Source organism: Scyliorhinus torazame, chromosome 13 (genome assembly GCF_047496885.1).
Source record: "Scyliorhinus torazame isolate Kashiwa2021f chromosome 13, sScyTor2.1, whole genome shotgun sequence".
Taxonomy (NCBI): domain Eukaryota; kingdom Metazoa; phylum Chordata; class Chondrichthyes; order Carcharhiniformes; family Scyliorhinidae; genus Scyliorhinus; species Scyliorhinus torazame.
In genome coordinates, this window is record NC_092719.1 from 204,453,648 (window position 1) to 204,481,158 (window position 27,511).

General features: G+C 45.5%; 1 protein-coding gene and 1 non-coding gene across 5 annotated transcripts in view; one reads left to right on the plus strand and one right to left on the minus strand.

Moving 5' to 3' along the window:
* Window positions 1-4,509: 4,509 nt before the first annotated feature.
* trnaf-gaa (transfer RNA phenylalanine (anticodon GAA)) lies at window positions 4,510-4,582 on the minus strand. The gene has a single exon. It is a non-coding gene; the product is annotated as a tRNA-Phe (tRNA).
* Window positions 4,583-20,849: 16,267 nt separating this feature from the next.
* camkva (CaM kinase-like vesicle-associated a) overlaps window positions 20,850-27,511 on the plus strand; it is a 175,461-nt gene continuing 168,799 nt past the window's right edge. Inside the window, exon 1 of one of the 4 annotated variants that reach the window (XM_072472924.1) lies at window positions 20,850-21,248. The gene's annotated coding sequence lies outside the window, so the exon portion shown is untranslated. Of the gene's footprint in view, window positions 21,249-22,230; window positions 22,299-24,664; window positions 24,684-27,511 lie in introns of those variants that run through there. The other 3 variants (XM_072472928.1, XM_072472925.1, XM_072472927.1) reach the window with 3 other exon arrangements.

The window sequence follows — 27,511 nt, forward strand, 5'->3', positions numbered from 1 at the left end:
GTGAGGTTCGCAAACAGGGAAGGCGGGTCGACCTTAAGGGTTGCGAGGCCACAGACAGTAAGGGGGGGTATAGGGCCGCCGAATTTGAAGATCAGACTTTGAAGGTTACACTGGAAGTCTAAACCCAGGAGTGTAGCTGCGCAGAGGTGGGGAAGGACGTAGAGACGGAAATTTTTGAACTCCCTTCCCTGGACTGTGAGGTTTGCTACACAAACCCCTTTATCTCCATTGAGTGGGAACCGGAAGCCAGGGAGATTTTTTGATTAACGGGGTGGATGAGGAGAGAACAGCGCCTTACCGTGTCAGGGTGTATGAAGCTCTCCGTGCTCCCAGAGTCAATTAGGCAGGACGTCTCATGCCCGTTGATGAATACGGTCGTCGTAGCAGTTGAGAGTGTTCGAGGCCGAGACTGATCCAGAGTCAACCATATAAATATTGTGGCTACCAGAACAGGTCATAGGCTCGAAATCCTGCAGTGAGTAACTCACCTGCTGACTCCTCAAATCCTGTCCACCACCTACAAGACACAAGTCAGGATTACAATCGAATGCTCTCCACTTACCTGGATGAGTGAAGCTCAAGAAGCTCAAAACCATCCAGGACAAAGTAGCCCATTTGATTGCTACCCCTTCCACAAACATTCACTCCCTTCACCACTGACGCACAGTAGCAGCCGTGTGTAACCTCTACAAGATGCACTGCAGAAAATCACCAAGGCCCCTCAGGCAGCAACTTCTAAATCCACAACCACTCCCATCTAGAAGGACAAGAGCAGCAGATACCTGGGAACCCCACCACCTGGAGGTTCCCCTCCAAGCCACTCATCACACCGACTTGGAAATATAGCGCTGTTCCTTCACTGTCGCTGGGTCAAAATCCTGGAACTCCCTCTCTTACAGCACTGTGGATGTACCGACACCTCAGGGACTGCAATGGTTCAAGAAGGCAGCTCACCACCTTCTCAGTGGCAGTTGGGGATGGGCAATAAATGCTGGCCCAGCCAGCGAAAGCCGCATCCCGTAAAAATGAATTAAAAGATATATACGCATTCCTGGTTAACATGGGTGCCAGGCATTGGGATAGATTTTAAGATATCGGCCAGCAGCTTTGCAGGCAGGATACTCGTCAGTGCATGGCCTGCCCAGTGCCTACTGACCTGCCTTTGACATGCCTCCCATTATATAGAAGGAGCAGAGGCATAACCTCCACCACCCCAAAGGTCATACAAGAACCCCCCCTCCCCCCACTTTAACCATCCGCCCTGACCTCTCAAACGGAGCACCCCCCCCCCCCCCCCTTCCACCTGGACCAGATGATACCCGGGACTGACCCAAAGTCTGGCCTCCGTCAGCTCCGTGTGTTTGGCGACTATGGGTGGTCCCAGCAGGGGCCAACACTTGAACCTGGTGCTGCTGGGACTGCAGAAGTGCCAGCCAATTGGATTATCCAGCCGCTCTCTAAGGCGGGATCTCCTCCTGAAATAGAAGCGGAGGTCTTGCTCCGAGCCAGCTAATGTCCCACTGAGCATAACATGGATGCAGGGCAGCTGGATTTATGTGGAGGTGGGGGGGAAGAGGGGTGGAGTGGGGGGGGGGGGGGGGGGGGGGGGCGTGCCCCTGGTCTTTCAGCCAGTGTTGGGAAACGTGCCGTCCAAAATACTCCAGCCATTGTCTCATTGATCTGCAGGGAAGCAGACTTTATTCTACCAATTACATCAACAAAGCCCTTAAATACAAACTACGATCAAAGCCTTGGAGACTGGGAGAGATAACTCTCTACTGGTACATCAGCCGCCTTGCCAGCAGCTACATAAGAGCCTTACCTAAGATTACTTAGGACTATTACTGCAGTTATCTTTGGAGTACTGATGTTATCTAAGGGATAGGGGCCCATGAGGCGGGCCCTCTAACATGGGCTGCAGTGCCCAAGGCCTCCAGTACCGCTTGTGTGGGTCGTGGATTCGGCCACAGAAATAATCACCTGCCATGCTCCTGAGTGCCTGCGCGGACCATTTGATGCTCTTTAATAGCATGACTTCTGGTCCCAAGGAACCTTCAGCCAAATATGACATATCCTGGCCATCTGGTCAGCAGCATCGTCTTCCCTGTGTCCAGCTACCAGTTGCTCCTATCCACTCGCATTCTCTGTATTGCTTGGTGAATCTCCCTCTTACCTAATTTCCCTTGAGTGAATTACATAGGATATGCAGCACAGAAACAGGCCATTCAGCTCAGTCACTCCACATCGGCATTTATGCTCCATTCAAGCTACTTTCCTCATCTATGTTTACCAGTGTAATCCACTGTTCCCTTCTCTCGCATAAGCTGGCCTCGCCTCACTTAAATACTATCCATTTTGAACACTCCCAGTGCGGGTAGCCAGCTGTGAGAACTGCTGCTTTTCAGGAACCTCCTGCATTGTCTGACCTGCTATAACTTTGATGTGGAGATGCTGGTGTTGGACTGGGCTAAGCACAGGAAGAAGTCTTACTACACCAGGTTAAAGTCCAACAGGTTTCGAAACAAACCTGTTGTACTTTAACCCGGTGGTGTAAGACTTCTTACTGTGCTATAACTTTGTCCAACACTCAGGAAGATGGTGACGTAGTGGTGATGTCACTGGATTAGACATCCAGCAGCCCAGGCGAATCCTCTGAGGCCATGGATTCAAACCCCATCATGGCAGCTGGTGGAATTTTAATTCATTATTAAAAATCTGGAATATGAAGCTATTGCCAATGACCATGTCAACTATCTTTAACTGTTGTCAAAGCCCATCGGGGATTGGCTAATCCTCTTCAGGGATGAAAATTGGCCATCCTTACCTGGTCTGGCCTACATGGGGCTCCAGGTCACACAGTAACCTGACGCTTTCTGAAATGGCCGAGCAAGCGATGGAGTTCAATGGCCAATTGGGGATGGACAACAAATACTGGCCTTGCCATCAACAAAATAATTTTTTTTTAAAAGCGCAATGGAGCTTATTGGAGAGGACCAAACAGTATGACGATCCACAGCTTCCCTTATTATCCCTGTGTTTCCGTCTCCTTTCCAATCTTTCATACATTCAGGCATTCCATCAATCATATGTTCAACATGCACAACGTCACAGCACAATATTGTCATGTTAATCACCCTAGGGTAACACGGACTGCAACTGGATGCAGTAGTACTGGAAAGTAGACTCCAAACGTTGAGGTTCGTTCAATACGTTTTATTGAACTTGTTAAGCAGTGCACACAGTTCGCTGTGGGTTTGACACTCTACTAACCTAACCGTGCTTACTATAACTAACTAGACCAGACTAACTTTGAGCCATGTGTAGAAGGTGCTAACTGATATATACACCCTGACTGTCACTACAGTTGTCACCAGTGGAAAGAGGCAGGGTGCTGATGCCTTGTGTGTTTTATAGTGGGAAACCACCTTCTAGTGTTCTGCCTGGTGATTGGTTGTGTTCTGTCCTGTGCATTGATTGGCTGTACTGGGCGTCTGTCACTGCCTGTCTGTATCTCATTATGTGCATGAGTGCATATCATGACAAATATGACGTACAAGTTGCATGTTTAAGGACATCGCTGTAGGGCTTGTGTTTCCCTATGCATCCTCAAAAATCCCCAAACCTCAATTGACCCTTCACACCTCACAGCACACAGCAGCATTGATTCATCCTTTGGCAATTCCCAGTGGGTGCGGGGAGGTGGGGCTTTCACGCCTGAGGTTGATGGCATTTTTTCAGGTAAAGGTGAGGAGCAAAGTTGAGTAAATGGAGTTGAGGTGCAGAAAAACCAGCAGTTATGCAGTTGATGTAGTTTACATGGATTTCAGCAAAGTCTTTGGCAAGGCTCCAGATGGGAGACGGAAGGTAAAAGTACATGGGATCCAGGGTAACTTGGCAAGTTGGATCCAAAACTGGCTTGGTGGTAGGAGACAGAGGGTGAAGGTAGAAGGCTGTTTATGTGACTGAAGTCTGGTGTCCAGTGGTGTACCAAAAGGTTCAGTGCTGGGTCCCTTATTGTTTGTGATATATATATATATATATATATATATAAACAATATCGATGCGAATGTTGGGAGAGGGGCGGGGAAGGGAAATGATAAGTAGGTTTGCAGATTATCATAGAATTTACAGTGCAGGAGGCCATTCGGCCCATCAAGTCTGCACCAGCTCTTGAAAGAGCACCCTACCCAAGGTCAACACCTCCACCTATCCCCATAACCCAGTAACCCCACCCAACACTAAGGGCAATTTTGGACACTAAGGACAATTTATCATGGCCAATCCACCTAACCTGCACATCTTTGGACTGTGGGAGGAAGCCGGAGCACCTGGAGAAAACCCACGCACACACGGGGAGGATGTGCAGACTCCGCACAGACAGTGACCCAAGCCGGAATCGAACTTGGGATCCTGGAGCTGTGAAGCAATTGTGCTATCCATAATGCTACCGTGCTGCCCTAAAGGCTGGGCGACTTGACAGACAGCAAGGAAACGCAGCATCCGGTGCAATGCCGAAACCCGGGATTGAACCGTGGACCTTTAGATCTTCAGTCTAACACTCTCCCAACTGAGCTATTTCAGCAGATGACACAAAGATTGTAGGGTGGTTAATAGTGAGGTCTTGGGTTGCAGGAAGATATAGCCGGGTTGGTCATGTCATGTGAGAGTACCTTTAAGACATGGATGTTTAAGCAATGTACCTTTAAGAAAACAGTGATGTCAGAGAGTGGGTGGAGCTGAGGTTAGGTCAGCCATTTTGCAATTTAGTTTTGCAGTTTTGAAAAAGAGCTGGTGTGTTTCCAGTTAGTTTGAAAAGAGCTTGTGAGTGTCTGTGTTTTGCAGTGAACTGGATTTGTGTCATGTCTGCCATAAAAGACCATCTCTGGATCATTTGGGTGATTTAAGCTTATAATAGTGAAGCCTTTAACCTGATGTGATTTTGTTTAAAGGTGTTAAGTCTCTTGGAAGTTTGAAGGAACATTTTAAGGAATTATTTACTGTTGCAATATTTTCTGAGTTATCTTTGAAGTAAGGGGTGTTAAGAGATCCAATGTTTATTTAAGATGTTAAGTTGAGTTCATGGAATAAACAGTGTTTTGTGTTTAAAAACCCACATGTCCATAATTGTAATCCCACACCTAGGGAACAAGCCGTGTGCTAGGAAAAGCAACAAATACATTAAAGGGAGAGGTAGGTTGAACTCCATGATACATTTTGGGGTTCTGAAAACACCTCGCCCATAACAATTGGGGGCTCGAGGGGGATAAAAGTCTATCTATTGGATTGGCTTTTGTGAACTTAAAGACAGTGAAGGATTGTTGCTTTTCCGGTGTGGTATTTTAGTTTAAGTGGGGAGAGTGTTGTGAACAATGGCTCTTTCAGAGGCTCAGAAGTTTTTGGGGGTGGAGAATGTCACACGTAGTACTTTACGGACAGAAACGAAAAGCAGACTGTTAGATTTGGCAAGAACATTGCAGTTAACATTACCTGACAAAATGTGAAAAGATGAGGTAATTATGGCGGTGGTTAAGCATTTAAAGTTGCATGAGATAGAGTTTGACTCATTGCAAAATGGCTGACCTAACCTCAGCTCCACCCACTCTCTGACATCACTGTTTTCTTAAAGGTACATTGCTTAAACATCCATGTCTTAAAGGTACTCTCGCATGACAGTCAAATGGGCAATTCAGTGGCAGATGGAATTTAAATCCTGAAAAATGCGAGGTGATGCACTGAAGGAGTTACAAAACAAGGGGGAGTACTCAATGAATGGCAGGACACTAGGATGTTCAGAGGATCTTGGGGTGCTTGTCCACAGATACCTGGAGATGGCTGGACAAGTTCATAGGGTAGTTAAGAAGGCCTATAGGGTAGTTAAGAAGGCCTATGGGACACTTGCCTTTCTCAGTTGTGGCATTAATTATAAGGGCTATGAAGAGAGGCTGGATAGGCTCGGGCTGTTTTCTTCAGAGCAATGAAGGCTGAGGGGGCTCCTGATTCAGGTGTACAAGAATATGAAGGGTAAAGTAAGTAAAGTTGCCAGAGTGCCAGATGACCTTGGCTGCTTTCCCCTTTGAGGAGGGGGGAGCTGACTGGTGGTGATTTGACCTGAGGATCACTACACCTCAGGCGAGGGACAAGGTTTAGAAGGCGGGGCCCTCATGAATAACCTCAGCTGGTACGGGAATTGAACCCGCGCTGCTGGCCTTGTTATGCATCACAAACCAGCTATCTAGCCAACTAAACTAAACTGGCCCCCATTATGAGGTGTCTGGACAGGGTGGATAGGGAGCAGCTGTCCCTCAGCTGAAGGGTCAATAACGAGGAAGCATAATTTTAAGGTGAGGGGCAGGAGGTTTAGAGGTGGTTTGAGGAAAAACTTTTTTGCCTAGAGCATGATGGGAGTCTGAAATGCATTGCCTGCGAGAGCAGTAAAGGTGAGAAACCTCACAACCTTTAAAACGTTTGTGGATGAGCACTTGAAATGTCATAACATTCAAGACTATACGCAAAGTGCTGGAACATGGGGTTAATGTAGTTCAGTCGGTGGAGACTCAATGGGCCAAAGGGCTTCTCCAGTAATACATGATCTTATGACTCTATGACAGCAATGTGTTTACATAGTGCCTTTAATTAGTAAAGTTCCAAATTGCTTCATGGGAGAATTATCACACAAAATTTGACATCAAGCAGCGTGAGGCAGATGTCCAAAAGCTTGGCCAAAGAGGTAGGAACTAAGGAGAGTCTTGAAGAAGGAAAGAGAGGTGGGGATGCAAAGAAGGTCAGGAGGGTATCGTAGAGCTTGGGGACTTGGCAGTTGAAGGCACAGCAGTCAATTGTTGAGCAATTAAAATGGGGTGCTCCAGAGGCCAGAATTAAAGACGTGGCGAGACCTTTGAGGATTGTGGGACATGTGTCAGCTGAATGGTGGTGCATATCCGAGGACCTGGATAGCCTGCTCATGTTTCTAATGTCCTTACAGGAACATCCATAGTGTAGGATTCAGATACAGGTTACAAATGCTGGCTGATACACAGAGAATGAGTGAAGAACAAGTGCAGGTTGTCACTTAGAACTACCCCCATGGAGTCATTTAACAGTGGGTTACGGCTGGAATCAATTAGCCACTTCATGAGGATGGGTTTGTCTACTTCAAAGACCTACAAACTACTTTAAACAAATGTCATTTTTTAAATTATCTTTAACAGTGAACCTACATACAGCTACAGGTTCCTTTAGGAATATACCAACTGATATTTCTCAATGCCTTGGGTATTATTCTCTGCTCCTGTGCGGTCTGGACTCGCCAGACTGGCTAATCAGGCTCCCCCTGGGCTGATTGCAGGACCTGCTCATATATGAATGAAATTACATTGTACAAGGGTTCATTTGTCCTGGGACAGATTTCACTGGCAGGAGATGTAGGGGTGTGCGCGCATTGGTGGTTGCAGATAATGGAGTTTGGTGATCCAGTTCATTGGGAACATGTTCACAAGAAAGCTTATGTTTCTCTAATTGGAGATTTTAATTGGAAATGTTCTTTATTAGTAAGGGCTAAGCATGCCTTCCCTCCTGGGCTGTGATACTATTGGCAATTAAAGAAAGAAAGACTTGCATTTCTGTAGCACCTTGCATATCCACAGGATGTCCTAATGTGCTCTGCAACCAATTAAGTATTTTTGAAATGTAGGCACGGTTTTATTCTGAGAAAGGGTTCATCAATATCAACATACTATAGACCTGAACTTTAACTGGACCGGTCAATATAAATACTGAATTCCTAATTATGTGGTGAGCAACTCACCTCCTGACTCCCCAAAGCCTGCCCACCATCTACAAGGCACAAGTCGGGAGCGTGATGGGACACTCTCCACTTTCCTGGGTGAGTTCAGCTCCAGCAACACTCAAGAAGCTCAACACCATCCAGGACAAAGCAGCCCACTTGATCAGCAACCCATCCTCCACCTTAAACATTCACTCCTTCCCCGGCAAGCGCACAGTAGCAGCCATGTGTACTATCTACTAGATACACTGCAGCAACTCATCAAGACTCCATTGACCTTGTAAACCCATGACCTCTGCCACTAGAAGGACAAGGGCAGCAATTGCATGGGAATACCACCACCTGCAGGTTTCCTGCCAAGCTAGACACCATTCCTTCACTGTTGCTGGGCCTCAAGTCCTGAAACTCCCTCTCTAACAGCACCATGAGTGTACCTACACCACATGGACTGCAGCAGTTCAAGAAAGCAGCTCCTCAGCACCTTTTCAAGGGTGTCAATGGCTCATTAATTACATTGTTATGGATTAATGGCAGTCACATTGTTAAACAGGTGATGGGCATTTGTAGAGCCATAAATGGGGATGGCTGGGACACTGGGCTGGTGGAGTAGTGTTGACTCTGAACCATGTCAATAAACACTCTCCAGCAAAAAAAAAATAAGCAGATGTGTTTTAGTTTTAACTTCACCAATCAGTGTGGATTAGATTAACATCGGGCAGTTAGGGCTGGCTTCCCAGAGATACTCATTGAAAGAATGGTTTAAAACTCCAAGCTCATTGTCGATCGATGTTCAGGTACTTCTATCCACCCAATGTTGACCCCACATGCTAAGGCGTTATCACTGAGATGAACGTACCCCAGATGCCAATGACTGGCACAGTGGTTAGTACGGTAGCTCCAGGGTCCCAGGTTCGATTCCCGGCTTGGGTCACTGTCTGTTGTGGAGTTTGCACTTTCTCCCCGTGTCTGCGTGGGTTTCCTCCGGGTGCTCCGGTTTCCTCCCACAGTCCAAAGATTTTTTTTTAAATGTAAAACTAAATTTACAGTACCCAATTATTTATGTTTTGCCAATTAAGGTGCAATTTAATGTGGCCAATCCACCTAATCAGCACATCTTTGGGTTGTGGGGGTGAAACCCACACAGATACGGGGAGAATGTGCACACGGACAGTGACCCAGGGCCGGGATCCCACAGTCCAAAGATGTGCAGGTTAGGTGGATTGGCCATGCTAAATTGCCCTTAGTGTCACAAAAAATGGTTAGGTGGGGTTACAGGGATAGGGTGGAGATGTGGGCTTAAGTGGGGTTAAGGGCTGATGCAGACTGGATGGGCCAAATGGCCTCCTTCTGCACTGTAAATTCTATGATCTTCTATGAATTATAAAGTCTTATCCGGTATGAGGGAGTTGAGTACAATTGGGAACCCAGCAGTGCAAAGCACACCAGCTTGCAGAGTCCTCGGTACGGTCACAGAGAGCTCATGCTGCCCTGTCATGCTGATCATGAGCTTAAATAGCCTTATTCTGTGAGTATATTTATGTTTTATTCGGATGGATGTGAGCTATCACCATCAGAACCCAGGTGAAGTTGCTGCTGCCAGCAGTTGACAGAACATTAAGCAATGTCCAATACTCCCATTTTACTACTTCCTAAAATGAGCCCCATGGTGACCATTGCCAGTAATCGTCAAGGGATTATCCGTCAATGTCGAGACATTAAACTGGACTCTACTCAGTCAGGAAAGGTGTTTATCGTTCATCTGCAGTTTATTTTTTTATGTACATATGGATAACATTGAAGAAAAATCTATTTTCATTATTTTTATGTGTGCATGTGCAAACACGATAGTAGCACACCAATGACCTTTGTATTGTTTTGAAAAAGGTGGGAATGTTGAATGACTGCTAACCCCGGTCATGAATTACTGGAGTGTTAGGTTCAACAAGCTGAGAAAAATAGGAATCTTTCGCCTTCGTGTTGAGTGGTACAACCCGCTGGGCTAGTGCACGGTCAATTCCAGCCCCACTTGACCCAGAGTCACAGCAAGTGAATTAACCAATAATTCTTAGAAAATACCCCAAAATTCGGGTCTTTGGCTGCCCAATAATTACAGTCACCAGGTTTGTAAATTTAAACACGATTAATTTTTATTAATAACATTAGCTATGAGTAAATGGGCAGCAAATACAACTGGGTAAGTATTATCTAGTTCCTAACCCCGCCTCCCGCTTTTAACTCATCCCACCCTCTACACACACACAAGACAGACAAACACAGAGGGGAAAGAGAGGTGTAAAGGAAATAATGCAAAAGTAAAAAGGATAAAGGTCTCTGTTTCAGATGGATGTCTTCCAGTACATCTTTCTTCAGTCTAGGCCTTCAGTTGGTGGTTTTAGCTTCCAGTCTGAGATAGTTTTCACTGTGGATTCATCCAGGTCTCAAGAACCTCTCTGCAGGTTCAGAAGCCAGCAGGTTTTTGGAGAAGGGGAGGGCGGCACGGTGGCACAGTGGTTAGCACTACAGCCTCACAGTAGCAGGGACCCGGGTTCAATTCCGGCCTTGTCTGTGTGGAGTTTGCACGTTCTCCCCGTGACTGCGTGGATTTCCTCCGGGTGCTCCGGTTTCCTCCCACAGTCCAAACATGTCCTGGTTAGGTGGATTGGCCATGCTAAATTGCCCTTAGTGTCCTAAAAGGTTAGATGTGATTACAGGGTTACGGGGATAGGGCGGGGGGAGTGGGCCTAGGTAGGGTGCTCTTTCAAAGCCTCGATGCAGACTTGATGGGCCAAATGGCCTCCTTCTGCACTGTAGGGATTCTATGGAGAGAGAGAGAGACTCACAGCTTCTTATCTCTGCGTCCAGGATGTTCTCTGAAAACCATCCCACATGGATAGGACCCAATCACCGCCATATACAAAGGCAGAATATGGCCTTTGCCAAAAAGGCTGAGTTCTGCTGTTAAAAAGCTAGATCTCCAATAACACATTCCACAACTTGCAGCTTTTGAGTTCTTCCCTTCCTCTGCTCAAGGATGTGTGTCCATTAAATATCCATGGATCAAAATGATAACCACAAAGTAAAAGAAGTGGGAAATATGCGAATCAACAGGAAGGGGCCTTACATTAGTAATATGTACTCTGTACTCGATATGCCTGCTGCAAAATAATAGGTTTATAACCCACTTGTGTCCTATGATGATTGTGGATTTGTTTATTGTCACGTCTACCGAGGTACAGTGAAAAGTATTGTTCTGCGTACAGCTCAGACAGATCATTCCGTACATGAAAAGAAAATACCTACCTAGGGCAAACATAGGTAGGTTTGCAATGATTCTATCCTAATATACAACTAGCCCCAGATCAAACAAAGCTGATTCATGGGATAGCCTGTTGCAATGACAGGAAGGCAGATTATCTGAATGGTGGCAGTTTAGGAAAAGGGGAGATGCGGTGAGGCCTGGGTGTCTGGTGGAACCGTTGCTGAAGGTTGGCATACAGGTGCAGAGGCAGGTGAGGAAAGCTAATGGTATGCTGGCCCTCATAGCGAGAGGATTTGAATACAGGAATAGGGATTTCTTGCTCCAGTTATGCAAGGTGTTGGTGAGGCCACACCTTGAGTATTGTGTGGAGTTTTGGTCTCCTAGTTTGAGGAAGGACAGTCTTGCTATTGAGGGTGTCCAGCGAAGGTTCACCAGACTAATTCCTGGGATGGCAGGACTGACATATGAAGAAAGATGGATCGACTGGGCTTGTGCTCACTGGAGTTTGGAAGAATGAGAGGGGATCTCATAGAAACATATGGGACTGGACAGGCTAGATGCGGGAAGAATGTTCCCGATGTTGGGGACGTCCAGAACTAAGGGTCACAGCCGAAGAATAAGGGGTAATTGTTCATTTTGGCAGGAAGAATATAAAAGAAGTAAATTATCTAAATGGTGAGAGATTGCAGAGCTCTGAGATACAGAAGGATCTGGGTGTCCTGGTGCATGAATCACAAAAGGCTAGAATACAGGTTCAGCAAGTAATTAGGAAAGTTGATAGAATGTTATCATTTATTGCGAGGGGAATTGAATACAAAAATAGGACGGTTATGCTTCAGTTGTACAGCGCATTGGTGAGACCACATCTGTGGTGTCAAGTACAGTATTGGTCTCCTTATTTACAGAGGAAATGTAAATGTATTAGACGTTCAGGGAACATTTACTGGACTAATACCACAAATAGGCAGGTTGCCTTATGAAGAAAGATTGAACCACGCTAGGCTTGTATCCACTGGGGTTTAGAAGAGTAAGAGACAACCTGATTGAACCATATAAGATCCTGAGGGGTCTTGACAGGGTGGAGATGTTTCCTCTTCTGGGATTATCTAGAACTAGGGGTCTCTAGGGTTTCTCATTTAACACAGAGATGAGGAGATTTGTTTTTGTCAAAACGGAGTGAGTCTTGGAACTCTCTTCCTGAGAGAGGCAGTGGAAGCTGAATCTTTGAATATTTTTAGGATGGCGATAAATAGATTCTTGATTAACAGGACAGTGAAAGGCTATTGGTGGTTGGCAGAAAGTTACAATCAGATCAACGTGAATGGCTGAGCAGGCTCGAGGGCTGGGTGGCTTACCTCTGCTTCTACTTCTCTTTTTGAAAAATGATGTGGAGATGCCGGCGTTGGACTGGGGTGGGCACAGTCAACACCAGGTTAAAGTCCAACAGGTTTATTTGGAATCACGAGCTCTCGGAGCATAGCTCCTTCATCAGGTGAGTGCAAAATATTTGTGCAAAATATCAGAGGAACGCAAAATATCAGGGGAACATAACAGGCCCAATTTTCTCTGTACATGTGAATGGATTATGAGTGGGTTAAAATCAGGTTCCACAGGTCCAGGCCATGATTTTAAAAAACTTAACTGCGCTTGAAACAGGCGGATGAAAGAAAAATGTGCATTTGTCTAGTGCCTCTCACACCCCGGGATGTCCCAAAAAACTTTACACCCAATGAAATACTTTTGAAGTTGTCACTGATGCAGTGCAGAGAGATGTGGCATCCAATGGGTTCATGTCTGATGCGACCATCAAATTACGCGAGACAGTGAGTGGAAGTGAACTGTGGCTTTAATCAACTAGAACAGTGCCTGCCTGCGACTTCTCTGTTAGTGAGAGCCGCCTACAGGGCAGCTGCTCTTTATACCTCCCCTCAAGGGGGCGGAGCCCACAAGGGCACCAACATGATACATTCCGTGTAGTACAGTAAAATGGTCCATAGGTGGAGCCCACATGGGCAACAGCATGATACAATGTGATACACAATGTGATACACAATGTGATACAGTGTTGAATGGTTGGTACAATACGTTCACCACAACGGCAAAGACTGATGGCCAGTTATCTGTTCTGTTAGTGATGGTGGTTGAGTGATAACTATTGGCCAGGACATGAGGTGAACTCTCCTGCTTTTCTTCAAATCGCAGAAGAGAACATTTGTGTCTGGCGTGGGGCTTATACCAGGACCTGAACCCAGGATCACCCAAAGCTAGAATCATACCCTTAAACCAACGAGCCATGGTCATCTGTACTTCTCTAGTGCCTTCCGCTACCTCAGGGCAGCCCGAAGCACTTTACAGCCAATGATGAGCTTTTGAAGTGTCAATGTTGTGATGTCGGAAACACAGCAGTCAGTGTGTGCTGCAAACTCCCACAGACAGCAATCTCACATTCATCAAATCATTTATTTGTGTGACATTGATCGAGGAATAAATATTGATCAGGGCACCAGGGATTACATGCACTGAAGAAGTCATACAGATTAGGAATATTAACTCGCTTTTTCTCTCCACAGATGCTGCCAGGCCCACTGAGCTTATCCAGCATTTTGCCGTTTTTATTTCAGATTTTCAGCATCCGCAGGATAATGCTTTTATAACACGCCAACTGTTCTTTGAAATAATGTCATGGGATCTCTTACATTCACCAGAGAGAGCAACCAAAAGCTCGGGTTAGCATTCGATCTAATGACAATACTCCCTCAGAATCCATTGGAGCATCAGTCCCTGTAACGGGACTAGAACACACAACCTTCTAACTCCGGGGCAAAGGTGCTACCAACTGAGCAATGCTTGACACCAGTCAGCTCTGAAAGGACTGAAATGTGGGAGACACTTTTGTTAGAGTACCAAAGTACATCACATAGGATGTGGAACTGTGCGGGGGGTAGGTAAGAGGTAACCACTGTGGGAGTTGTAAAGAAGAGTAAAGTAAAGAAGAGTGAAGATGTTGAAATCGGTGAGTGGAATGAGTCAGTGGAGTTTGGAGAGCAGAATGGGGACCGTGACTTCACACGTCATCCTAACAGTGCCATGGTAATGAGGAATGTGAAGGTGGGAGTATATTAGTGGATAGGGGGTTATCGAATGAGTCAATTATTTCCAATACGGTTTTTAAAATATATGCACTTTACACACACTCTCACTTTTTACATGGCTCATCTACCTGAATCATGAAGGGCTGGTTAAACTACTCCGCATTGAGAACCTAAACTGTGACCCTAACACAGATGGTCAGGTCGATAAGCACTACAACCTGACTGCCAGTGAGCAATGTCACAGAGCATCGTCTCGTGAAATTAAAATAAAATTTCTCTTGCACATCGAAGATTGAAGAATGATCTGACCAAAGCGTTTAAAATGTTGAAATTATTTGAAATTGTGGATGTGGAGAATCTATTTCCTCTGGTGGGGAATGAACAACCTGTGGACATTATCTTAAAATTCAACACAGGCTATTCAGGCGTGACATCAGAATACACCTTTCTATATAAAGCATGAGGATGTTGGGACAATTAAACCTTTCAAGACTGATTTTTGCTACTTAAATGGATCAAGGGGTCTGGAGCAAAAGCAATGACATGGAGTGTAGATACAGATTAACCCTGATCTAGTTGAATAACAGAGTATTCTTAAGAGGCTACTCCTGCTCCTTATGCTCATATCCCCTAACTGAATGATACAGTGCGTTAAAATGGCACTTACTCACCGGTCACCTATTAATTGATGCTATGTTTGGATTCCACCCAGACCACCAACTCCTGACCTCATTAAAGCCTTAATCCAAACATGGACAAAGGAGCTGAATTCCAGAGCTTAGGTTTACATGACATCAAGGCGGCATTTGGCCGACATCAAGGAACCCTCGGAAAAATTGAAGGCAATGGGAGCTGGTCAAAATTCCCTTCTGGTTAGAGTTCTACCCAGCACAAAGGAAGATGGTTGTGGTTGTTGGAGGCCAATCATCTCACCCCCAAAATATTGCTTCAGGGGTTCTTCAGGGTATTCTCCTAAACTCCACCATCTTCAGCTGCTTCATCAATGACCATCCTTCTATCATAAGGTCAGCGTTCGGGAAATTTGCGAATGAATGCAAGATGCTAAGTACCATTTGTGACTCCTCAGATACTGAAGACGTCTCTGCTGACATGCAGCAAGACTTGGACAATATTCAGGCTTTGGCTGATAAGTGGCAAGTAACATTAATGTCACATAAGTGCCAGGAAATGACCTTCTCCAACATGAGGAGTCTAGCCACTTCCCCTTCAAAATAGGACCATAGGAACAGGAATAACCCATTCAACTCCCCGAGCCTGCTCCACCATTCAATGGGATCATGAAGTGCAGGCGTACGGGCATGAGCGCTGGAAGTGTTCAACCTCCCGGCCAGTATTTTTGTTTCCTGCTCAAAGCCATGCGCTGAAGCCACTCAATGCAAAATGCAGGGACAGCACTAACCCGGGCGACTTCTCCGACGTTAGGTGAGTTTTTATACCTTCTTATCTGCTCTTTTATTTTTCAGTCTAGGATAATCGAGCACAGGCAGGAGAGATCGGAAGACTTTTTTGGTAGGTTAATTAAATTATTAATTTTTAGCATTTATAAATATATTTGAAATGCAAATAAAGTGAAAGGGAGATATATTTTTATTTTTTTAACTTTGCTTTGTGATGAGGGGGCAGCACGGTAGCACAGAGCTGAGCACTGTTTCTTCACAGCTCCAGGGTCCCAGGTTCGATTCCCGGTTTGAGTCACTGTCTGTGTGGAGTCTGCACGCTCGCCCTGTGTCTGCGTGGGTTTCTTCCGTGTGCTCCGGTTTCCTCCCATAAGTCCCAAAGACATGCTGTTACGTAATTTGGACATTCTGAATTCTCCCTCGGTGTACCCGAACAGGCGCCGGAATGTGGCGACTAGGGGATTTTCACAGTAACTTCATTGCAGTGTTAATGTAAGCCTAATTGTGACAATAATAAAGATTATTATTATTGTAATTCCTTTCTCTGGCTCCTTTTCCAGGCCTCTTTCCGTTGTGTCCTTGAAGAATTGTGATCCTTCAATCAAGAGGTTCTTCCAAATGGGCCTCTTCTGAGCAAAGGTCTCCCAGGCACTGAAGTCAATGTTCCATTTCTTGAAGTAAGCCGTCAAGGTGTCTTTGAAGAGCTTTCTTTGTCCTCCTCGTGTTTGAGATCCTACCATGAGCTGGGTGAAGACTATTTGCTCTAGCAGTCAAGATTCTGACATCCTAAGCATATGTGCGGCCCAGCAGAGTTGGCTTTGGATGATCATGACCTCAATACTGGTGCTATTGACTGCTTTAAGGACACTAATGTTAGCACGTCTGTCCTCCCAGCTGATTCAGAGCTAAAGTACATTTGGATTTCGCAATGTATTTTAAGCTGTGTTGTCGAAGTTTCTCCCTGATGTAATGTTCATCCTTACAAGCCTCAGTGATTACTTCAACTGCTTGAACAATGTTTATTGCCTTAGTTGACATATGCAAGCCTCCTGTAAGCTAATGTGAACTATCTCTCTGACAGGTATTGGAACAAATCAATGACCCACCCCTAAGGCCAAAGGATATCCCGATATGATGTTGGAGGAGATGTGTGCCAGGACACTGCACTTCAGCAACTGCTGCTTTCAGACTTTGAGTTTGTAAAATTAACAATTGATATGTCAAAACCCTTTCCTTCCCCCTCTTCCCTCCCCTTCCCTCCTTCCACTTCCCCCTCCATCCCCTTCCCCCCTCTCCCCTCTTCCCTCCTTCCCCTCCCCTCCTCTTCCCTCCCTCCTGCCTTCCCTCTCTCCCCTTTCCTTCCTCCCTTCCCTTTGCAAATAGATAGAACCGTTGTGTTTATGTGGGAAAATATATTTTATTGACCATTGTGTTTAAGTGACAACATATAATTTATTGCCAGAAATTTGTAAAAGTTGAGGTAGTTTAATGTCATTGTTCAGCTGATAAAGTTAAACGTTAAGTTAAATGTTGACTGGTTTCAAAGTTTTGTATTTATAAACTTATTTTTGTTAATAAATGATACACGTTAAATTTTACAAACTTTTATAAATGTCTTCCTGAAACATCAAAACACAACATTTAATTATGAGATAATTATAAATGAATAAGAATGATTAAGGTGATTGAAGTAACAAGGCAGAAATAGAATAACACGGGCAACATGATAGCACACTGGTCAGTACTGCTGCCTCACAACACCAGGGACCCATGTTCAGTTTGGACCTTGAGTGATTGTGTGTGTTTGCATAATCTCCCTGTGTTTGCATGGGTTTCCTAGAACATTGAATAGAACCATAGAATGCCTACAGTGCAGAAGGAAGCCATTCGGCGCATTGAGCCTGCCCCAACCCACTGAAAGAGTACCCTACCTAGGTCCACTCCCCCGCCCTATCCAGGAACCAAACCTGTACATCCCTGGACACTAAGTGGCAACGTAGCACGGCCAATCCAACTAACCTGCACATCTTTGGGCTGTGGGAGGAAACCAGAGCACCCGGAGGAAACCCGCGCAGGCACGGGGAGAACGTACAAACTCCACAAAGACAGTCACCCCTGGCTGGAATTGAACCTGGGACCCTGGAGCTGTGGGGCAGCAGTGCTAACCACTGTGCCACCGTGCCGCCGCCATTTCCTCCAGGTGCTTCGGTTTCCTCCCACAATCAAAAGATAAGTAGGTTAGGTGGATTGGCCATGATGTGCAAGTTAGGTGGTTTGGCCTTGCTAAATTGCTCCTTAGACTCCGATGGTGAGGTGGGATTACGGGGATAGTGTGTGGCCGTTGACCTGGGTAGGTGCTCTTTCGGAGCGTTGGTGCAGACTAGATGGGCTGAATGTCTTTCTTCTGCATTGCAGTGTTTCTATGATTCTATAACCGCAAATCAAAAAAATATCAGATGTTACAATCACAGTTACAGCAAAAAGCCCTGGGGTACATTTAAAGTCTTATGACCATAATCTAAATTAAAACATATGAACACTTTTAAGCGTGCCATATGTAAAGTTATATAATAATATACTGCAAATTTAAATCGTTTCACAGATTTAAAACAAAAGACCTCTGTTCAGTTATAAATAATCACCTTTAATTATAAAAATTTTTAATTACTTTAAAAGAATCAATAACAGCAACAATGTCTGTATGCAAGATAGAGCAAAGAAACTGCTAAATAAAACTTCTACATACCTTTGAAATACTTGTTCAATATGGTGCCTATTGTGTTTAATCTCAATCTGCTGTTTAAATGCCTGCCGTCAATGGGTGTTCCCGTAGCTGCTGTGTCACAAGGGGGCGACACTGCACTCCTCCTGCGCAGCGCTGGAACCTGCGCAGACTGTCCCGCTGGAGGCCCCAGGCTGCCGCATCGAGTGGAAGGCTCATCGCATTATCCCAGCGCAGGTTAAGTGCACATTTTTCCCTTTAAAATCGGCAGCCCGTGGCTTACCGTCGCTCACCAAAGGTTACGGGCCCTAGAATCCCCAACCAGTGAAGGCAGTTTATCTTTATCTAATCTATCATTTCCTGTTAATACCTTGAAGACTTCGATCAGATCACCCTTTAACTTTCTAAACTCTAGAGAAAACAGGCCTAATTTGTATAATCTCTCCCCACAACTTAACCCCTGAAGCCCAGGTATCATTCTTGTTCGGCGAATTGGACATTCTGAATTCGCCCTCTGTGTACCCGAACAGGCGCCGGAATGTGGCGACGAGGGGCTTTTCACAGTCACTTCATTGCAGTGTTAATTTAAGCCTACTTGTGACAATAAAGATTATTATAAAGGTTATTATTATTCTAAACCTATGTTGCACTCCCTCCAAAGCCAAAATATCCTTACTAAGGTGCGGTACCAGATCTGCTCACAGTGACTCCAAGTGGGGTCTAGCCAGAATTTTGTAAAGCTGCAGCATAACTTCTGTGTCCTTCTGCTCCAGTCCGCTGGATATAAAGCCCGGCATTCCATTAGCCTTCTCGATTATTTCGGCTCTTGCTTGTGGCATTTTAAAGGTCTATGCAGCGAACCCCGAGGCCTCTTTGGACATCCACTGAATTTAGTAGCTTCATACCATCTAGAAAGTACCCTGGTCTATGCTTTCTTGGTCCAAAATGGATAACCTCGCACAATAACAGAAAATACTGGACAATCGCAGCAGGTCTGACAGCATCTGTGGTGACAGCATCACACTTGCTAACATTGAAATTCATCTGCCACAGTTTTGCCCATTCGCCTAGTTTATCAAGTCCCTTTGTAGTTTAACGCTGCCATCTACACTGCCTGCAATGCCACGCACCTTTGTATCAATGGCATCACCATGTTGAAACTCATCCGGACATCATCATCCATGGGGGTCTGGGCAGCACGGTGGCTCAGTGGGTGAGCACTGTGGCCTCACGGCGCCGAGGTCCAAGGTTCAATCTCGACTCTGGGTCACTGTCCGTGCGGAGTTTGCACATTCTCTCCGTGTTTGCGTGGGTTTCGCCTCCCCGCCCCCCCCCCCCAACCCAAAAAGATGTGCAAGCTAGGTGGATTGGCCATGCTAAATTGCCCCTTAATTGGAAAAAAATGAATTGGGTACTCTAAAACAAAATTTAAAAATCCATGGGGGTCTAATTTCAGAGAGATTCATTTGAACTCTGAAGTGAACCTGTCAGTGTTACACTGACGAACATAAAATTGTGAGGGCATTTGGCATCAGATAGGTTCCTTAACAAGCTCCTTCAGGAAGTGGTGGTGTTACAGGTCACTCGGGGAGTCCACGTTGCCGTGGCAACGTGCACTTTTTTACAAGGATGTTGTAGTCAGGAGATATGGATAGTGATGGTGGAGGCTCAAACTTTCTTTCTGTTACATGACTGGCCAGGAATTTCTCCCTGTCTCACTGCCTGCCAGCGGTGTGTGTGGGAAGGATTTTGCAGGTTGATACTCGGCCTGTTTGGCCACGTTATGAACGCACCTTCCTCGGCCATCAAGTGCTGGGGTGAGATTCAAGTCCACAGCTTCTGGCTCAGGGGCAGGGACACCACCCGCAAGAGTTGTTAAGGTGTTTAAGGGGGTGTTGATGGTAATTCAAAATTCAAAGCTGTCAGGATCCCAAAACAAGCTCCAGGACCCCCTGACTTTCAAACCCCACCCACACTGAGCCCTAACCCCGTGGCCTTTTGAAAACCCCAGCCAGGGTATATCCCCACATACTGAAAATGTGTTGGGGAGGGGGGAGGGGAGGGGGCGGGGGAGAGACACACTGCACAAAACATTGAGAAAGAACCGATAATCTGACTGATAAAAATCCAAATATGGACAGGCTGGGTGGATTGGCCGTGCTAAAATTGTCCCTTAGTGTCCAAAGGTCAGATGGGTTTATGGAGATAGGGCGGAGGTGTGGGTGTAGCTAGGGTGGTCTTTCAAAGGGTCGGTGCAGACCCGATGGGCCGAATGGCCTCCTCTGGGCCATCTATTCCATTCTATTCTAAAGCACAGCTTGAGCAATTGGTGCAGTAAATATAATGGAGGTATTGAATCACAATTGCCACTCCACAGTTAACATCACCCTCATTGCAAATACCCTCAACTAAAGGGAGCAATTCAAAGTTAGGGTTGAAAATGCTCCTCCGTGTGTCTCAGTGTCCTGCACACTGCAGCCCACTGGACTCCCAATCTGCCTATGTAAATCTCAGGAGTGTGATGAATCCACCCCCAGTTCTGGGAGTGTGATCAATCCTCCCCCAGTGCTGGGCGTGTGGTGAATCCACCCCCAGCTTCTCTGCAGATCAGTCCGCCTCAGTCAGCGTGCAAGCTTTGCCTGAGCTCCATCACTCTGAGTTGCTCCTGGTATCTCTCTGAGCAGCAGCATTTGCCCCCCCCCCCAAAAAAAAAACCTGACTCAAACACATCCAGCAACTGACCGCAGAGCGGTACATGTGGCTCCCTGAAGACACTGATGCCCATGGTTCGCGTGGAAGCGCTTCATCTGGAGCCTATCGCTCCTCAACAGACCCAAGTCGCCCAAGACGAGGGGGGGCTGCGACCCCTGTGATCTTTCATGATAAGTAACGCGGCGCTGGGACACGTTTTGTGAGCGGGCGCAGGTGCCGCAGGATTTAGACCACACACGTTCGTCAGCAAGACGAGGAAAAAGTAAGTATTGACTGGCAGGTTAAACCGCCGAAGCAAATACCCACTTGGATGTGTTTCAGTCGGAATCATTTGGGGGGGGGGGGGGTATTATTTGTTAGTTTAACAGCCCTTGGTCAGTTTCTGAAACTGACTCGACGCCGGTGCCTTGCCCAAGATCGCAGGTGTTCAGTGCCCCTAGTTCCTGTTGTGTGGGGACTGGATTGTCAAACACTATTATTATCTGAATTATACGATGTGCGAGAATGGGGCTGGGGCTGGGATCCGTCCTTCTTTTGGGGAAAGATTTTTGTTTTTTTGGGGGGATAGACTAAATTCCCGGGGTAGGCGGTTTTGGGCGGGGGGGGGGGGGAGATCTAATATTAAAACAATATTGAATTGTTGCTTTGAGCGCTGTGTGTGTGTGTATTGGTAAATAAGGCATCATCGCAGGGCGGGGTATCCCTGTCTCCAAATAACATAATCGTAAAAGCAGGTTTGGGCTGTGATGAAGAACTTCCACCGATGTGGGATCGGTGGCTTCACTGGGAGCTGTGTCGGGGTTGAGACCTGCTGGATGTCGATGTGAAACTTGATTGTACAGCACCCCCGTCTGCCTGAAGTGGTTAGAGGCAGCATTTCAGCGGAGATCACTACTGTGTCTGAGGGTGAAATTAAATGTTTGGACTTGGTCAGATTCTGTGTTTTGTGTGTGTGTGTGTGTCTGCGGGGGGAGGGAGGGTTGGGGGGGGGGGGGGGGGGGTTGCCTGCTGGATTTGGGAAGCAGCAACATTGTCCTCCCTTCCCTGGGGCTCACAGTAACATGCTCTATGATCATTGTTCTCAAGCGCCAGCTATTAATAGCCCCCCCCCCCCCCAATATTTTAATCGGGAACTGCGGCGTTCATGAAAACGGAACTTAATTCATCCGTGTTACATAATACTGCGGAGTTTGGGGGTTGTGTGGGACCAGAACTCGCCCCCTCCCAAAATCTGGACACACCAGAGAACTCAAGAGGGCGGTGGACACTCTGGTTTTTGCCTCTTCCATTAGTTCTGAGGTGGAGGAAGTGGGTAGGACTGTCAATATTTATTTTTTTGGGTGGGATTGTCAATATTTTTTTTTGGTGGATGGGATTGTCAATATTTTTTTTGGGGGGTGGGTGGGATTGTCAATATTAATTTTTTTTGGTGGTGGGATTGTCAATACTTTTTTTTTGGGTGGGATTGTCAATATTTTTTTTTGCTGGTGTCAACATTTCTGTTGTTGGAGATGCCGCTTTGTAATTCACACTCAGTCACTGTGCACAAGTTGAATGTCCACTACAGGGGACTGACTACTTTCCTGGCAGTTAGCTTCAGTGCTATTAGGTGAAGACGCTGTGTTCTCATCGCCGAGGCTCCTTCCAGTCTACGTTCGCCTTTGCATTTAGTTATCCCCCCCCCCAAAAAAAAATTGTGTGGCCAATGATTGCTTCATCCCATCATACATCCTGCCGAACGATTGGCTTGTTCTCCGTTACATTTTGAGACTTAAAAGTGTCTCCTTTCCGTCTCAATAATCCCGCCGACCGCAGCTTTTAATTGATCTTAAAATGACTCCTTGAGTGGAATAACTTACTTCCCATTCAAATCACTCTGGGCACAGGGGGGTTAAAAAAAACAGAATAGAGAAACACTTTAAATCCATTCGCATTTCAACACACAGGAACTAGTTTGGAGAATGTCGTGTTTGTGTTTTGAATCTTTCAATTAAAATCCCAACACCTATCCGCCCCCCCCCCCCCCCCCCCCCCGCCACTGCCACCTAAAATAAATTATTAACCGGGGAATAGATCCCCTTTCAGTTCTTTGCTGGGAGTCATACATAATTCCAGTGGTGGTTGGGAATGTTACGCTCCCTGTGTGAAACTGCATTGTGAATCCAGCGCTTGAGGTTTTAAAATTGGACTGTTTACAAATATCCCTTCCACATGTTTTGTTCTTAACCAATGCAAAGTATCACCTTGAAAGATTCTTCCATGTTTCTCCACTTGCGAGTTGTGGTTTTACATGTCAAGCTGAACCGCAAGATGTGGCCAATGATTCATTTATATCTTTGCTTTGTAGCATGAAATTTAGCTGTTCCTGGTCATTTAGAATCATGGAATCATAGAATTTACAGTGCAGAAGGAGGCCATTCGGCCCATCGAGTCTGCACCAGCCACTGGAAAGAGCACCCTACTTAAGCCCACACCTCCACCCTCTCCCCATAGCCCAGCAACCCCACCTAACCATTTTGGACACCAAGGGGCAAATGTAGCGTGGCCAATCCACCTAACCTGCATATCTTTTAGACTGTGGGAGGAAACCGGAGCACCCGGAGGAGACACCACACAGACACGGGGAGAACGTGCAGACTCCACACAGTGATCCAAGCCAGCAATCAAACCTGGGACCCTGGAGCTGTGAAGCACTAATGCTAACCACTGTGCTACCGTGTCAATTATTTTAAAGGTTCCTGCTTGTGATCTCCATCGGTCATTATGTTTGCTAAATGCGGTTAAGGGTCATGAACCACGTCAGTCAACATCACAGTATTTTAACTCAGAAACTTCAAATCAAGTTCCAGTTACACCATATATTTAAACGAGTGATGTTTAAATATGGTATTCTCGTCTGTGAAAATGCATTGTGTCCTGTAAATTCTTTTCGTCCTTCTGTTGGTGACAGCTTTCTCGACTATGCTCTTTTCCGAAGATTTCCCAATATATTAGTTTAGTCAGTGTTACAAACGAACCGAATCTCAGCCCGAGGAGCCTCACTGTTAAAATGGCGACAAAGCTACTCTTTGATGCCCCTGTGCTCATGTATACTCTGAAGACTGTTGCAGTGCATGCACTAATTGTCTTTAGTTGACTTCCTTTGGCAGTGATAGGTTAGGAGATCATTATTTCACCTGGCCTACATAGCATTCAGAACTTCTGAGACTGGATGGCCCATTTAAGTGAACAATTAGCAAATTAGCAATTTCAGAGACGAGTCAAAGGTCATTAATTTGGTCTTTGAGTGCATGTTTGTGAGCATGGAAATGCCCACTTGACCTACTTCTGAAAATTAACTTTCCATTCGTGACACTTAAACCCCTCTGTAGATGCAGTGTCGCATACTTTAGAAATGGAATAACCAATTGATAGAATGCCTCTGATTCTGTTGCATAATAATCATCTCTTGGGCCGCTCAAGGCATTGAGGGTAAATAGGGCACAGTGGTGAATATGAAATACAAAGGTGAGCGCAGAAGCAAGATAAGAGCCGTGTTCGTGGATGCATTCAGACAAAATTTCATTGGGGGGATCTAGATGGGACTGAGTCGCTTTTTTAATTTTTTCTGTACCTCTAAACGATCAGTTATTTCAAAAGGTTTTAAAGTGTTAACCTCACTTCCAGAAGTGTAAATAGGAAACATTGGGAGTCGCAAGTGAGTATGATTTTTAAAGGAATGGGGAATTGTGTTTTGAACAATGTTGGGGCAGATTATATTTAATGTCGCTTTCGATACCGGCAGCCAATTCCTGTTGTCCCCTTCAATTTTGCCAGCTCTGGAGGGGGCAAAAGGGGTGGAAAACTACAATGAGGAGGATTTAGCAGGAAGAGAATTTCCCTCCTGTCCAATGGTGTTCTGTTTCCTCAGAGGAAATGATTAAATATTTTAAGATGAACAACCTATATATAAAAAAGGGCTTTTGATTTGCACAGGCGAGCAGAGATTTTCAAAAACAATGATGTTTACAAGAGAGTCAGTCACGTTTGGTTTCTAGGACAACAATGTGGATTTAAATAATGCCTTTAATATAATGGAACATTGCAGGATATTTCACAGAGGCATTACAGAACAAAATGTGACAGTGAGCCTTGGACGGCAATGTTAGGACTAATGACCAAAAGCTCGGTTAATTATCCAAGCTACAGCTGCTTATTATATGAAGGTTTGCTGGCAGCAAAGTCAATAGGGAGCTGCCGAATTAATTTGGAAAGCAGAACGAAGTTGATAGTATAATGGAAGCCAGTGTAATATTTCATACTTATTTTGGGTGGTGGGGGGGGCTCTCTTAATGAGGTGACTTTAGCCCAAACGGCAGATTGAACTGTGTAAGAGCTGAAGTGAGAGGTCTTGAGACAACTGTTGTATCTTTTTCACTCCTCCTGGCTGGGCAACACTGGGAGCGGGGTCTCTTGACTTTTCAACACCATAGCCAGTTGGAGTCTGTAACTCAACTATGTCAGTGACTGAAGACACAATCTTCCATCTGAGATATAACTGCCTATATCATAGGCTTTAATGGTAACCTGGTATTCTTTTTTTAACAAACCATTAACTCATATGTTATGGAGCCCATTTTGACCCAACGTGTGTGGGGGGGGCAGGCAATGAGTTTCCGATTTTTCCTGCTGCTTTGTTGAGAATTGGTGGCAAGATTCTTCTGCTGCTGTCGAAGACAACAACATTGGAGAGGGGAGAGGTAGCGCCAGGGAAACAGTGCCATTGTTTAGGGTTAACTTGCCGAGGTTGAGATAGGGTAATGGAGAAGGAGATGTAAAGAGATTAAGCAAAAGGCAGAAGTAATGGAAAAGAATTGTAAGTTCTTTCCTTGTGATTGAAATATAACTGTAACAATAGGTGCATGAGCCCGTGCAATTGTGCACGTCTTATAGTATTCGAAATGTCCTGTTAAATATTTTCCAGAGCTGAAAAGTCTAAACCCCATTTCCAGGTATTACATTGAGGCTATCATTGGCAACACTGTACTGATAAAAATGAAAATTCAAGGCGGGGTGTAGTTTTTATCATTGCACTGGAACATTAATGAAAGGACGATGCGCATTTACAGAGCATATTATCAATTGGCTCAGAAAAATGTAAGAATGCTTCACACACAATGAATTGCTTTTAAAGTGTAATGACTTTCGCACAATCACAGCAACTATTTTAGAATTTACAGTGCAGAAGGAGGCCATTCGGCCCATCGAGTATGCTCCGGCCCTGGGAAAGAGCACCCTACTTAAATCCACACCTCCACCTATCCCCGTAACCCCACCTAACCTTTTGTGGACAACTTAGGGCAATTTAGCATGGCCAATCCACCTAACCTGTACGTCTTTGGACTGTGGGAGGAAACCGGAGCATCCAAAGGAAACCCACACAGACACAGGGAGAACGTGCAGACTCCGCACAGACAGTGACCCAAGCCGGGAATTGAACCTGGGACCCTGGAGCTGTGAAGCAACAATGCTAACCACTGTGCTACCGTGCGCCAATATACAGGAAAACTGTTGCAACTTAAAAGCTTTTTCGCCTTCCCCCTGCCAAACACTTTTAAACAGAAGGGATTTCGCTGGAGAAATTAATCCAGTGGTAATGCACAAAATCTGACAAATTATAATCAGCTGACTGATGGGTTCATCTTTTTTTTTTTGGTGATATTGCTTAAAAGCCAGATTCCTGCTGGGAAGCAACAATGCCTTTCTTATTATTATTTATTATTGTCACATGTAGGCTTACATTAACACTGCAATGAAGTTACTGTGAAAATCCCCTAGTCGCCACACCCCGGCGCCTGTTTGGGTACACAGAGGGAGAATTCCGAGGGTCCAGAATCAATGTTGAGGACTCATTAAGTCACAGACCACTACGTCACCACCTCTGGTGTATCTTTCCTGCCAGTCGGACAGGACGTACCCAGGAATGGCTAGCAAGGAATCTAGGATGGGTGTAATTCTGTTTGACATGGCCAAGGGACATTTCTCCCAACTTTGGCACAAGACACCAAATATTTGTGAGGACAACTTTTCTGGACTAGCTGGGCTGATTGTGGCTTTGTTGTCTACAGACCTAGATCGAATCTGAATGGTCCATCCTGTTTTATTCTTCCGCAAAGTTATCATAGCAGTTTGGTACAATTGCACAGTTATCCAGGCAACTTCAAAGGGGAATTGGAAGTCAACCACATCACTGTGTGTCTGGAGCCATATGTAGTCAGATCAGATGAGGACACCAGACTTCCTGCCCTGAGGGACATTTGTGAACCGCTGGATTTCATGACTGATTTATTCCAATTGCACTTATTGAACCTTTCGAACATCAGTGTTGAAGTATGCTATCAACACAGTTAGAGGAAGCTTTATTCCTTTTGAGATGATGCACCAAGTGTTAGAAGCTAAGTGCAGAAGCAATCCATTGACTAACACTGGGAGCTTTTAGTTGATGATCCATTCACTAGCTTGACACTCTGCACATGATGAGAACAT